Genomic DNA, 14,760 nt, shown 5'->3' with positions numbered 1-14,760 from the left:
ATGGGCAACCGTCCGCGTCGCTGCGACGGAAATCGCACTGTCGCCGACGCATGTGAAAGCTGTCCGCGAAAATCGCTCTGCGACGTGCGCGGCAGAACGATTTTTTTTCGCGCCATGTGAAACAGCCTTTTCGCTGTTCACTCGCTTACGCCGCCGACGACGCTCGCCGAAGGAACGGGCGCCTAAGATCTGCTATGGGCAACTACAGAATCCGCTACTTGATCTGAGAAGACTGTCAAACAAACATGGCTACGACATCCAGGTTCACGGCGGCTGTTTCGCTTGGTGCTGAGGTCACGTTTCGCTTTTGTGGCGTCGAATAGGTGTTTCGTGGAAGCCGAAAAAGTCCTTCTTGCTGCCGTACACCTTATTTTGATCGGTCTCAAGGTTTGAACGAAGAAATCGCGGAAAATGTTGCAGTGTGTTTGCAAATTTCCGGCCTGCCCAGCGAGCCGCATTACATTTTTTTAAGGACAAAGAGCCTTTCAAGCGAGCCGGAGATAAAAAAAATTGCGTAGCTAGCACTGGAGGCGCAATGCTAAAGAGACAGCAGAGCTGATGGGCACCTAGCTAGTCCTGGCTTATGGGCTAGGCTAAGCACTACCAAGTCATCCTCAGCATTTTCCGGAATTTATTGATTATTGGTCGATTATCGATTGGCTATCGATGACTGACTTAAGCTTAAGTAGTCCATACCATGATTATCTAGACTTAGCAAGGCTCATCTTCGATAGTTCACAAGGGGTATGTGCCATTGCGCTTGGACCCTTCGTGCACTACCGCCAGGATCGGCCCACATTTTCTGTTTAACCGTCACGCGCTTACGGTCCACTCAAACCACTCCGCGTTAAAAACAGCTCCACGTTAAAAAACGAAGTGTTTGTCCGTAACGGGCTCCCGAAAGGTGCAGGTATTTGTTCGAGTGGTTGCTCCAGCGCTACAGGAACAATACTTGACTGTTTCCGACCTTCATTGACAACTCTACACTGCGACTCGTGTAGCAGTAAATCACATATCGCATCTCAGAATATACCGGGTGTTCCAGTTAACTTGGACTAATATATAAAAAGAAAAACCCCAAGAGCTCTAGAGAAATCGTACCGATTGCATAGTAGCCGTTGTCATGTGTACAGCCAGTATTTTTTTTCATCACAAAGTATAATTTAATTGTTTTTAATTATTGATTTTTTAATTATTACTTGAATCGCAAACATATTCATTACTAAGTTGTATAGGGCACCTCAAACAACCTCTGAATCAAGCATTTGTTTCGTGCTGAACTAGGCCTTGATGGTTTTTCCGATAAAAAGCAAACGCGAGCGAAACATTTAAAATACGAAATAGATACGCGCTCGCGCGCCGCTACTCAAGCGCTCGCAAGCGAATAGCCACGTATACACGGCTTTACTAGCGGCGGAAGCTCGATACAGGGCATCGCGCTGTGTGATCGTCGCGGCATATGCGAACAAACCGCTGATGCATTGATAAATGTAGCGGAGCCGTAGGGGGGAGGGGGGATTTCGAAGCCGGGAACTGTAATTTTGCGCACTCATCTTGTTCTGCAGATAGGCCTACCCGGAGCGTATGTTCCTTTAGTTTCCTTTAGCAATAGAAAAGAAACATTGCGCAGGCTATGTCCATCTAATGCGTTTTGGCGGATCTGTACGGACAGCATATGCTGTTTGCTTTTACGTAAATCATTTTTGCTTGACGTGTCAGTACGTAGGTAATAACGGGAGATCTCAACGGTACCACGGCAATGACCTGCTCTTCAATAAGACAGTCATGCCCTTCACGAATTGGCTAAAATGATCCTGGCTCTGGGGGCGGCGCACGGCGACAAGAGGAAGGCAGCCAAGCTATTCCGGAATTATACAGTTTTTTTAGCAGAGCGCCGCTCACGCTCTGGGAACTGCGTAGATTTCGCATTTGATAAGCGCGTCTTGCCGAGACGCGAGCGACGCGCTATCAACTCGGCTGCAATATAGGGACTTTAGGCTGCAAAACGACGAAGAGGCCAAGTAGACACGCTCCGCTCATTCGGCTTTGTAGCGGAGCGAGGGATGCGGTCTTCATTCCGCTGACGGTATGAGCGTTGTGCGCAAGCGCACTAGCGTTCCCGCTATGCGGTTGTGTGGCATTTGCTAGCATATGCCGGTCTGACCGGAGCGGACAGCAAGCGCTCAGCTAACCCTTGACACACGGGCAAAAGTAAAGTCCTTTGCAGGAAACCCCTTTTGTTACGCTGAAGGACCTTTGCAGAAAGGAGTTGCGCCGATGACACACGGCAGCGCACTAACTTCTTTAGGTGGTTCCTCAAATGAACGCCCCCCCCCCCCAAAGAAATAAAATAAAAAATAAATAAAGCGCTGCTTGTTAAAGCAGCAAGAGAGAAAACAATTACAAGAAGCTGCGCATGTAGATTACATTTAGTGATTGTAGAACCTAAAAACATTTTTTTCCCATTTTTGATGGCTTATAATGCGCATATTTGGAATTTAACATGGCGGCGCTAGCGACGTGGTGCGGGCGTTTGAGAGTATAGCTAGAGTAAATCTTCACTGTTCGACAAATCGCATTACTGCTAAAATTTAAAACATTTTCCAAAATAAAACCAATACTGACAGGGCACCTTAGTTATTTATTCAAAATACCCCCAAAGGCCCTCATTATGAGGGTATTACATGGGGGGGGGGGGGATCACAGGCACTGGTCATAGATTATACATCATAATAAAAAACAAGACAATATAACAAAAATAATAATAGAGTGATACAAAGGTAATATACAAAATGAGTCACAATTATTTCAGAGAAAACATTAGTACATATTAGGAGAACATAAGCCAACGGCAATGAAAAGCAAAACAGCGACAAACATCGAAAACACTGTAAAAGTCCCAAGATAATAATAATAAGATTAGTTGACAAGTCGTGAGCGAATTAAATCTTGAAACTTAGTCAAGTCAGGTTCTGTGGCAATGTCTGATGGTAAGGCGTTCCACTCAGTTATTGTGCGCGGTAAGAATGAATATGCATAATGGAATGACTGGCAGTTAATGCGTTTGACTTTGTATTGATGGTCACGACGTGGAAAGATAACTTGTGGTGACTGAAAGAAATCATCATGAAGTGATGGATGATGATAATTGAATTTGTTTATTGATGTGAGAAAAGTAGAGAGGTCGGCCGGAATATGGAGCATCTGGCCTGCTACTCTACGTAAGGGAAGGGGTGGAGGGGAAGAAAGAGGGTCACAATGGGGGATGATAATGGGAGGAACTAGGTGAAAGGACACATTGCACAGATGATTATCACAAGCGTGAGTCCAGGCCCGTGTCGCCTAAGAAGCGTGAAAAAGCACGCATTGCCTCTGTTGTCTGACAACTCTGTGGCCCTGCGCCTAGCAAGAGGTCCTCCGACAGTGGTCTATTATATAAATGCCTCAAGGTGGTTGCCAGTGTGAGTCTTTCGCGTGCATACTCAGGGCACACCACGAGCACATGGTCTATAGTCTCTATAACACCACACACTGAACATTCCGGGGAGTCTGTCCGTCCAATGATGTGCAAATATTTGCGTGTGAAAGCGACGCCTAGTCGCAGTCTGTGTATCAAGCATGTATGAGGGCGTGGAATTCCACGCAGAACAGGAAATTGCATATCGGGATCCAACCTTTTAAGGCGAACGTGACGAGCGTCTGGCTGGGCCCAGTAAGATGATGATAAAGCTTATGGAAAAGTGATAGGCGAGAAATTTTACGGCGAAGTGCTAAGGTGTCCAACTCAGCTTTATTCTTTAACGAGGTGACGCTGGTGTAACGTGAAAAGTCTGAAAAAATGAAACGCGCAGCACGGTTTTGCAAGGCTTCGATGTTACTGATGATAGAAGTTTGTTCGGGATCCCAAATGGCAGACCCGTATTCTAGTTTAGGACGGATTAATGTTGTGTACGCTAGTTTTTTAACATGCATTGGGGCTTCTTTAAAGTTATGTTTAATAACTCCGAGAGTACGGTTAGAAGAGGCATGGTTAAGATTAATATGATTATTCCATGATAACTTTGACTGAAGATTGATGCCAAGGTACTTGTAAGTTGTGGCGAGTTCCACAGCGTTGTTATCAAGAGAGTAGGTGGTTGGAATTCGTGGCCCATTGGTGAAAGACAAGAGTTTAGTTTTGGAAACATTTAATGGCATTAACCAATTAGAACACAATGCACTTATTGCCTCCAGGTCAGTTTGTAGTAAGTGATTATCAGTGTTACTTGTTACACATCGATAAAGTACACAATCATCTGCAAATAGTCTGATTTTGGATAACACGCAACTGGGTAAATCATTATTATAGATTAGAAAGAGTAAAGGTCCAAGTACGCTGCCTTGTGGAACTCCAGACGTAACATCAGCATGAGATGAGTTAGAATTGTTAACTGATGTAAACTGAGTTCTAGATGAGAGAAAATCGGTGATCCATGCAATTATAGTAGGGTGAATGTTAAGCTGTGAAAGTTTAAGTAACAACCTATGGTGTGGAACACGATCAAATGCCTTGGAAAAATTAAAAATATTGCGTCAACTTGAAACCATGCGTCTATCAGTGCATGTATGTCGTTAATAAATCCGGCTAGTTGGGTTTCGCATGAGTAGCCCTTGCGAAAACCGTGCTGATACTTGAAAATAATGTGATGGTCTTCAAGGAAGTTGATGACTTGAGTGTGTATTATATGTTCGAGTAATTTACAAATAGTACTGGTTAAGGAGATGGGACGATAATTGAGCGGACAAGCACGATCACCTGATTTGAAAATGGGTATTATTTTAACTATGCGCCAGTCATTAGGAATACAGCCTGTTGATAGTGACTGGGAAAATAGAGCGGTTATCATAGGACAAATACTATGCGATGTATTCTTTAAAAATTTATTATTGAAGCCTAGATGGTCGGCGCTAGATGAAGTTTTAAGATTGCTTAGTAGAGCTAAAACACCAGACTCACTGATGACTATCTCGTGCAATGTGATTCCTACTAACGCCTTTAAAGTTGGCAATGAGTTAACGTCTTCATGAGTGAAAATTGTTACAAATGTATCATTAAGAAGTTGAGCACAGTCTGAATCGGGGATAGGAACTCCATGAGAATCAGTAAGACTGATGTAAATCTGTAACTCGCAGTGCGAGTTACAGGATTTACAACACGCCAAAAGCGACGAGTATTATTTTTTAGCATGGATGGTAAATCATGAGAAAAAAAGTTATGGCGAGTAGATTTTAGCAATGCCTTATAAGCCTTTTCGCACGCTTTGTGTTTGACATGGGCACTCGCGAGACCAGTCAGTTTTGCCTGCCTGTACAGTCTCTTCTTTTTCTTATTAAGCCGCCGAAGCTTGTTGGTAAACCAAGGAGAGCTATTTTTGCAGGAAATGGCTAACATAGGAATGAACTTGTCAATGAGAGAACTGAGGTTGGCTTTAAAGAGGGCCCAGTTCTGTTCAATGGAGCGTGCATAGAAATCATGCAGAAATTGATCTGAAAATGTTGTTAATTCATTGTTAATTGCGTCGAAATTGGCTTTACCGTAACATCTTATTTTTTTTGGTAATTGTTCTTTTGCTCACACAAAAGTTAATGCATCCAATTATAACATCATGATCTGCGATGCCTTCTTCATGAGTTATGTCGGAAAATATATCAGGATTGTTAGTTAAAACTAGGTCTAGTATATTGGCAGAAGTTTCACTGGATCGTGTTGGCTGACTGATAAGTTGGGTTAATGAAAAGTCAAGACAAGTGCTCAGAAAAGAATGTGCGGCCGCATCCGTGGCCGATACCGAGAGTGACGACCAATTGATATTCGGAAAATTGAAGTCGCCAAAAATGATAATTACCGACCTCGGAAAAAGCGCGAACATGTAACAGGTTTTCTTCTATGCGGCCAGTATTTTGTAGCGATGCCTTTCCGGTAATAATGCGTTCTCGCGCTTATCGCGCTTTGTCAGTGGCCAGAGCGACGGTCCGCTCGCGTTATCAATGGGATCAGCCGGCCGTGAGCGGTCTATGACAAGACTAGTGTAGAATAAGTCGTAAGGCATCGCTACAAAATCGCGGCCCAAGATGAGCTGTGCACGCTGTATGCGAGAGTACACCTTTACGCTTGAAAAGTAGATGCCCGATCTTCTTTCCCGCAAAGGAACTTTGCCGGGAGGGAGATACTCCTTTGTCGTGTGTCACTGCGCTTGAACGCCTTTCCAGTAGATGTCCCCTTACCTAAAGGACTTTAGAATGTCCGTGTGTCAGGGGTATAAAACGCTCTATTGTGTAGGACGCCTTAGTCCGTCAACAATACTTAGAACGTACGAAGTTCTTTTACTAGATGGGTAGCTTCACAAGAAAGCGACACAGGACAGCGACCTTCACGTTACGTTGAGCCCAAAGCCAGAGCCGTTATCCGGGCACTCAAACGAGAACACCCGGGCACTCAAAACGAGAACATGTCGACAAGTTGCGAGAACAAAACAAGATCATCCAGGCAACCAGTCAAAACTTCACAAAATGCGGTCTCTGGCCCTCAACTCTCCGTACAGGGCCGCATTACATACGCTAGATACTTCCCAAACAATTAAGTTACAAAAAATATTGCGTCCGAGTCCTTCCGAATGTTTCTTCACAATATCGCTTACGCTATAACTTTTTTTTCAAGTCGCAGTGAAAGTAAGGTACACGGCCCCCCTCAGAAATTTAGCAACACACGCATTCGTTCCTGCATTTACTGAATCTAACGTACCCGTTTTCATAATGCACGAATCTAGCCATACAACCCAGGTTTAAATATTGCGCAGCTGAACACTTTTCGATACTAATACCACCTGGACTATTTGCAGCGCCGTAATCCAGGTGACAATGCAAACTATAAACTATAATTCACCTCTTCTGTTATGGGCCAGCAGATCGTTCTGTTTGTTGTGCGGTTGCATGCGGCGGAAGTAACTTTGGAGCCGGAAATACGCGGTGAGATTTGGACACCATCTACCATCTATAACACACCTGCAGAACATCATCAAACGTTTGGCTATGTTTTGGGGTACTTTTCGCTCAGGAAAAATTTGCGTCTGGCTATTTTTGGGCTACATTTTGAGGTCATTCGGCTATTTTTTGTTGGGGCCATCTGGTAACCCTGCTGCCGGTGCCCGACCGCAGATGTTGCTTTCGTCGCCGCCAAATAGTTTTTGCCAGAAGTTCTCTTATGGGTTGCCCATATAAAGTTTATTTACTTCCAAGTCTGCTCGTCCCTGTGCTCATGGACAAAAATCGTCACTTGAACGTGACAGTATGCCGTGATGGGACACCCTCTTTCACTTCAAACCTGGGTCGGCTGCTTCTCGACAGTGGGTCATTTGTGTGGAAGAGTCGCGAAGAACAGAGAGGGCGGCGAGGGAGAGAGCAGCGCCGGCGAGGCGACAGCACGGATATCTTCGCGCGCGCCACGGCGCCTTTCACCTGAAGCGGCATCCCCACCGCGCGGAAGGGCCCCGGCGTGTTACTGCTTGCACGTGCGTGGCTATGTTGGTGGCGTTGATAGCGTCGAGTTACTGACTTACGAGACGTGGAGACCTCTGCGAAAGAACTATCGCTTTGCGCCTGGTTGTACGACTGCTTACAGCAGAGTGACCGAACCCCCGAAGTTACTTCAGTTCAGGGTCCCCTGAAGAAATGCGCCTGACGTGCGAGCGGAATCTACACCGCAAGGACACGCCTCTGGAAGTCAGTGAAGCCGTGTGGGAGCTTCATTTTGAAGGAGAACATACTCGTATGCTCAGAGATTACGTACACGTGATCGAAGGCAAAGAGGTGCGTACACCACTCGGAAAGCCATCTCCCTCGACAGATGCAGTACCCACGATTTTGCCTAATCTCCCCGCGTAAAGGGGGGGGGGGGGGGGGAGGGGTGTTCTGTAAGAGTCCACCTAGTGGACAGCAGTCTCCTCACTCGTGCTGCTGGAGCCAATCGCGATAGCCGAAGTGGACAGTCGACTAGGTGAACTCTTACAGAATACCCCTGCAGGTGAGGCTCATGCAGTTACTCCACATGAGCCACGCGCACGCGTGTTCCCTCTAACAGTGGACGCACCTGTGCCTTTCGCAAAATCCGTCGCTTGAACAGCCCACGAGGAAGAGGGCTCACATCTCCATGACGACCAGACAAAATGGCGGTGCCTACAAAAGGACAACGTGCAATCCAGTGAAACTGTGGGCATCGGTGACGGTGCTGAAAATTGCGCCCTTGAGCTGAGCGACATTCCCAAACCCATTAAGCATCGCCACTGCACACGTTTCAGAACTATGACGGCGTTGGGGCTTCGTTGTATAGTGAGAAAAGCACTGTCATCGTTAGCAAGACTGCTGACGAACTACGGTGAGAGCCCTGGTGCAGTGATTTGCCGCACGTACACACGAAAGACACTCGTATCTGAAAGTGTGTCACAAACGACGGATGAGGCAATGCAGGTGTTGGAGACATCCGTTGCAAGTTTTCAGGGTAGGTTGGAAGATTACGCTTCTGTGCCCATCACCGCCGGACTGAAGCAACAAATGATTGTTGCGGATCAACTGGTCAAGAGCCGCAAGTGCAAAGGCTGTCTAAATGCAACAGGTGAGTACGCGAAAATATACTTAGCCGTTGTATTTTAGTGGACAAATACCATGTGCAACCAGAAATGCTTCATTCCTAAATTTCAATAGCAAGCTATACGAATGCGTTTTGCTCTCATAAAGAATAAAATATAAGGCGTAACATTTCTGACATCTTTTTTTGTTATTATTATTTCGTTCGCTCAATTATCAGCTTATTGTTTGTATATTGTTCTGACGCCCTTTTTGTAAACAGAGTGCCTTTGTCCTGAACAAAATGGTTTCGTGCATTTGTTTCGCAGCTTTATTTCTTGCAATCACAGCCTCGGTGGTCGCATTTCGATGTACACCCGTTCATTCTGAGTATCCACCCGTAGCTCCGTAAGCTTTCTCGTAGGCGGATCTGTACCTACGTCCCACGGCTGGGATCTTTTGAGACAAATCTATTCACTATAGACACAACTATTTATTCGCCTTTTGTTCACACTGTGAGCAATGTATGCATTCAGGAGTCAAGCATGAGCTTCAAACCTATCGTATTCTTCCGATCAGTTAAGCGCGCACTCCGGTGCGGTTTGGGTGAAAGGAACTGCAGCGCCGCCGGCCGGTTTCCGTGCAAACAACCTCGGCGTGCGGATCGCCCTCGACCCCATCTAGCTGCGCCCTAAAAGAGCGACCGCTGGAATGCACGAGTGTACTAGAATACGGTCGAGTACACTCTAGCCCTGCCAATGCTGCCACAGCGCGCGCACATCCCAGAGTTGGCTCGGCTAGCTTAGCGCAGTGCCGCCTCCGGCGCCGCGCGACACAGTGGCGCCAAGGCGTGTTTCTATTTGCGCCCGAATTGCGCCCAAGCCGCTGGCGCCACGCTGCGCCGCTCGCGCGTACCGCGATTCTAGATGCAGATCTTGACGCGAGGCCAATAAGGAGTTACTTTCGCGAATCGTAAGCAGAATGGTTCATGAACCCGAACCAGACTGGCTTCCTAGTTTAGAATGGCTGATGTACATTCCCGAGTTTTGATGTACATGCCCTTTTCAGCCCTTGATGGGCTGGTATGATTGTACACCGTATTTCTGTGTGAATTGAATAAAGGCAATAAACGGGAAAGAAGGCTGTATGGCGTAGTGGTTACGACGCTCGCTTTGAGATCAGGAGTGCGCGGGTTCGAATGCCGCCAAACCTAGAAACGTTTTTTGTTCTTGATATCAAGCTTTTTTCCCCTCTCAGTTTGGGGGCGCGGTCGGTGCAAACCCGGTGCCACAGCGGAAGCCGCGGTGCCGGGCGCCGACGCAAAGCGCCGGTCCTTGGGGTGTTGCGGAGCGCAGCGTAGCAACAGCCCAAATAAAAAAATACTGCTCCAGTCAGGTAGACTGCTCCCTCCCTGATAGTTAGATTATATTTGGATCATCAAAACAGGGATGCGTTTATTTAGGAGTATCATAGATCCCTTAACAGCAGCCACAGTTGTGCCTAGTCATCACCAGCCCAGCGTGTTCTCCGTTCCAACGGCGGCGGCTAGCACGGCCAGGCTCGACTGGCGGGCGCGAGTCGAGCCCGGCCATGAACCTAGAAACATGGTACGCGCGAGCGGCGAATGGCGGCGCCAGTGGTCGGGTTCTCTGCTTGGGCGCAAATAGAAATACGCGGCCCGGCCGTGGTAATACCCAGATAACTTTTCTCACCGCCACCAGGCGCCGCTACTATACCTCAAACTCCAGCGCAACACGCCCATAGTCATATGAGCGCCAAATGCAAGTATAAGCGAACACAGACAAAGGTTTGCCTTTAGGCACACTATCGGTTCGATGCGATAAATGAGCGACATAGAGCCTGCTCGTACATGTCAAGTCAGTCTCTCAAGTACGCCTACCTCTTCTTAATGAAATGGTGAATTATATTGAATGTCTTCATTGCTTTACATAATTTTCTTTATATAATTTTTGTGCAATTAACCCCTGGGTAGGCGCCACCGGGTGTGTCCGCACTGTTGGCCAATCCTCTTAAACCTGTATGTGACACATGAGGTAACATGTGTCCTATTTCGCTGTGCATAAATCAGTCATCGCCATGTGTCGGTCACACAATCACTGTACGTAGTTCTCGTGACACCAATGCGTAGGCGTTTCACATCCGCCTGACTTGGTTCGCTAGTGCGGACAGAGCGCCTTGGGTCGTCAGTACAGATGCGACGGTGAACTGGAGCGAGTGGGCGTGAGGCGAAAGTGAGTAGAAACGCATGAGTGAACAGCTGCTAAGCGTTACGACAGGGTCGCAAACGTGAGTGAATGCCAACGCGCCCGAGTGGACGCGCCAGTGTGCTTGAGTGGGTGTGATTGCGAGTATGTGTGAGACGACGAGTGCGAACGTGTGTGAGGGCGAGCGCGCATCCATTCTCTCTGCCGATCCCAGGCAGGCGAGTTGCTGGGCACTTGTTGCGCACCGCACGATGCACCTAAACACTGTGCGCAAGGGCCGCTGGCATAAAGTACATGCTGTGCTGTACAGAACGCGAAATTAGCATGTGACTACTACTGCCACACGTGAAAGCGCGTCTTGCATAAAAATATGCGCAATATGTAAATACTGTCTGACTCACCTAAACACCCCACTAGTGACTTCATGCCACAATAAGTTGGATACGTGCAATGAATGACGGTATCAGCTTTACATACTAATTGTAGCGAAATATTCAGAAAATATTGCGTGTGATCCTGGAATGTCGGGGTGGCTGTCGACTTTTTTCTTGCATTGCTAGCCGTCAGCGTATATGCGCGCTGCGCACAATCACTGCAGCCCACCAAAACGCCTTTCGAATCCTGCACACTGTAGTAGCACGTCTTATTGTCATGCAGTCAGCTGCAATTCTACAGTGAACTGCACTTAATTTACCGACGTGTGCCGTCTGCCAACATTCACAACGACCCTCATTTCGGTGGCAGACTAAGCTTAGTTTCGAAATACCGATTTCCTGCCCGCAAGGAATATTTTGCAATCTTTGGGGAAAGCGGGTGCGAAACGAGTTCAGCAACAAGTGACGCGAGTAAATTTGTGATGCACACACGTGACCCCTCATAGACGCACGCACATACACAACAAGTTCACTGCATGACGCTGAATTAGATTACGTGGATGGTCACGACTAAGTGAATGGCCACCCATAAGTGGATGGTCATTCAGTTGATCCAGTCTGCACTGTGTTTTCTTTCCCTCCATCTATGTCACTTCGCGCTTCCCAAGACAAGGATGTATTACCAACTCGTTCCAGCAAACTACCCTTCTGAAGTGGTTTAATGCTCTAAGCAGTAGCACGCCTTAAGAAAATCTCTACTTAAAAGAAAAGCAGAAGACGAGGTAGAAAAGATGGATAGACAGGGAGGTTGGCCTATGTAAATACCGGCTGACCATTTAGGGCTGGGAAATGGGTAAAGGAAATGAAAAATCATAGGAGAGACGCGAAAAAAACTGGCATGCTTGGTAGCAGTTCACCTGCACTAAATTTACATCAGCTCGTGTGGCACTTAGAGCGATTTCACTCCAGAAGAGAGAGCCAGGTTAGCCAGTGTACAAAATAGCTGCCCTGGGGTATTAAAAGGCGCTAAAAAGCATGGAGGAAGGAAATCAGGAGAGAGCATCGTACAGCACGATTGAAGCCACACGCATCGGCCCAGCACGTGGTCATGACGTCAGAGCACGAAGTACTCATATACAACACGCGGAAAACACTCATTCCCGTGCACATCCAGAGACGGCAATGAACATTTTGTACTCACACTCTCGCTGAATTCACCACCACATGCTCTCATGGAACTATCGCTCACGTTCTCTCGCATACTTACACTCACTCACGTCCACTCAGACACGTCGGCACTTACGTTCACACCTCAATTAGCAATAACAACCACTCAGGTTCACATTTCCGTGTGAGTTACGCTTACCCGCACTCACCGACGTTTACACCTGCGTCAGTCCAGTCTCACCAGCTCTCAGTCACGTTAACGCTCAGATAAACTGAGTCTCACCGCCACTGTACTTAAATTTACAATCACTGGCGCTCACTGAGGTTCACTGACAGGTACTCGCTCACGCTCACATTGGCGCATACTCGAACCCATATATACGTACTCATTCACATTCATACTCGCGTCTACTCAAACAAACTGGTTTTCACTTCCGCTCATAGTCACGTGTGCTCACCGCAACGGATACACACATTCACTTTCACACTCACTTCTGCTGACACTGGATGACGGTCACTCCCGTTCATACTTAAAGTACTCACTAGCGTTCATACCGACACTCACTGACGTTCATAGTGACGTCTACTCACATGAAATGACATTCACTCCCACTCATCATGTCCACTCGCACCAATAGGCACGCATTAACATCACGCCTACTCACATCACTTGCGCTCATACACACATCTAACTCAGTCGAAAGCACTCTTCCACGTGCATACTCAGATCCACTCACACCTTCTTATACTCACACACACGCCTTTGAAATGAGTGTGATGAGCTAGTGCGCTCGTGGGCTAGTATGCCCATCCACAGGCGCCGACTACGGGGGGCTCCGAGGCTCGAGCCCGCTCCGGAATTTTCCCGGGGGGGCTGAGCGCCCCCCCCCCAGATATCCGTAGCCTACCCCCCCCTCCCCCGCCCCCAGAATGTCATTACCAAAGTTCTGTCACTCACATAATTAGATTATTCTCTGGCGTTGCCTCCACAATTGCACTTTTGGCATGGCTAAAAGCTGACGGCACCGTTGTTGGCGCGGGGGCGCGGGCAGGGGGGGAGGGTTGAAACCCCCCCCCCCGAATTTTTTTGCGCAACACCGCCCCCCCCCCCCCCGCACTTACCCAGCCTTTTTTCTCGTCACTTCGCGCTGACATGATTCAAGAAACCGGTGCTACTATCACAAGTTCATTCCTGGGCGCTTCCGTTTGGGTTGGTAATTTACAGCGAATCATGTCTGCATACGGAAACACGTGTCGCGGTGTTTGTCACGGCGTCGGCACTCAGTGAGGTTTTGGGCGAGAATGACGAACAAATGAAGCAATAAATGTGGCAGCCGCATTTTAGATGGGGGCGAAAACGCTCGAGACCCGTTTACTTAGATTTAGGCGCAGGTTAAAGACCCTAGGGGGTCTAAATTTCCGGAGCCCTCCACTACGGCGTCTTTCATAATCATATCGTGGTTTTGGGACGTTAAACCCCAACAATACACAATTAAGAACTGTGTTTTAGGGGCGAAGCTCCTTAGGGTGTGGGTCTGTCCCTCCTCTGTAGTATGTAGTTGTAGTAGGTAGCCACGTCTACTTTAAAAAAAAAAATTCCGAAAGTTGTGCCCGTAGCGCGGAATCGAACCAGGGATCCCTGGCTTCCGAACGCGCGGCGCTAACCACTACGCCACGAAGCGCACATGGACCACCATGACAATAAATACCCAACATTAACGGAAGACTGCGTGTCTAACGCGTTTGTGCTAGCGCGTTACGGCCCGTGTAAGAAGCTGGTGTAAGACGCTGTGGCCTGTCCGCCTTACCCCCGTATTCATAAACGCTCCTCGACTTGAACTTGACTTGCCACCGCCTTGGGCAGCGCGTTCGAAACGCGTTGAAGGCGGTGGCAAGTCAAGTTCAAGTCGAGGAGCGTTTATGAATACGGGGGTTATACTCTCTCAGCAGTCATGTGATGGCGTCGGCAAACGCAGTGCACGTTCCGGCATGTGTAAACGGCTGCGTACGACGCTGTGGCCTCTCCCCCTTACTAGGGAGTACTGCACGTTTCTAACGCGCTTGTGCTAGCGTCCCCCTTAAGCGGGAGATGGTGCAATTATAATGAAGGGCGCTGTTATAAAATAGGAATGACGTCACATATGGCGCGTGTCATTGGTGGAAGTCAATCGTTCGATTTAGTGCGGCGAGACTGGGCGAATTACACGGAAGATTCACGGTTTACCGATGATTCCTTCCGGAGCTTCGCCCACTCATCATCATTCAACCCGTGGATATGCGGTGATTTTTTAAAACTGTTCGAAAAATCTCAATCCCGGAATAAGTTCACTTAACTTTCTTGCTTGATTTTCTTATAAAAGGGGGCTGATGAACACAGAACACGAACTACCCAGCAG

Source organism: Dermacentor silvarum, chromosome 9 (assembly GCF_013339745.2).
Source record: "Dermacentor silvarum isolate Dsil-2018 chromosome 9, BIME_Dsil_1.4, whole genome shotgun sequence".
In the NCBI taxonomy this organism is placed as follows: Eukaryota; Metazoa; Arthropoda; class Arachnida; order Ixodida; family Ixodidae; genus Dermacentor; species Dermacentor silvarum.
This window is presented reverse-complemented; position numbering follows the sequence as displayed.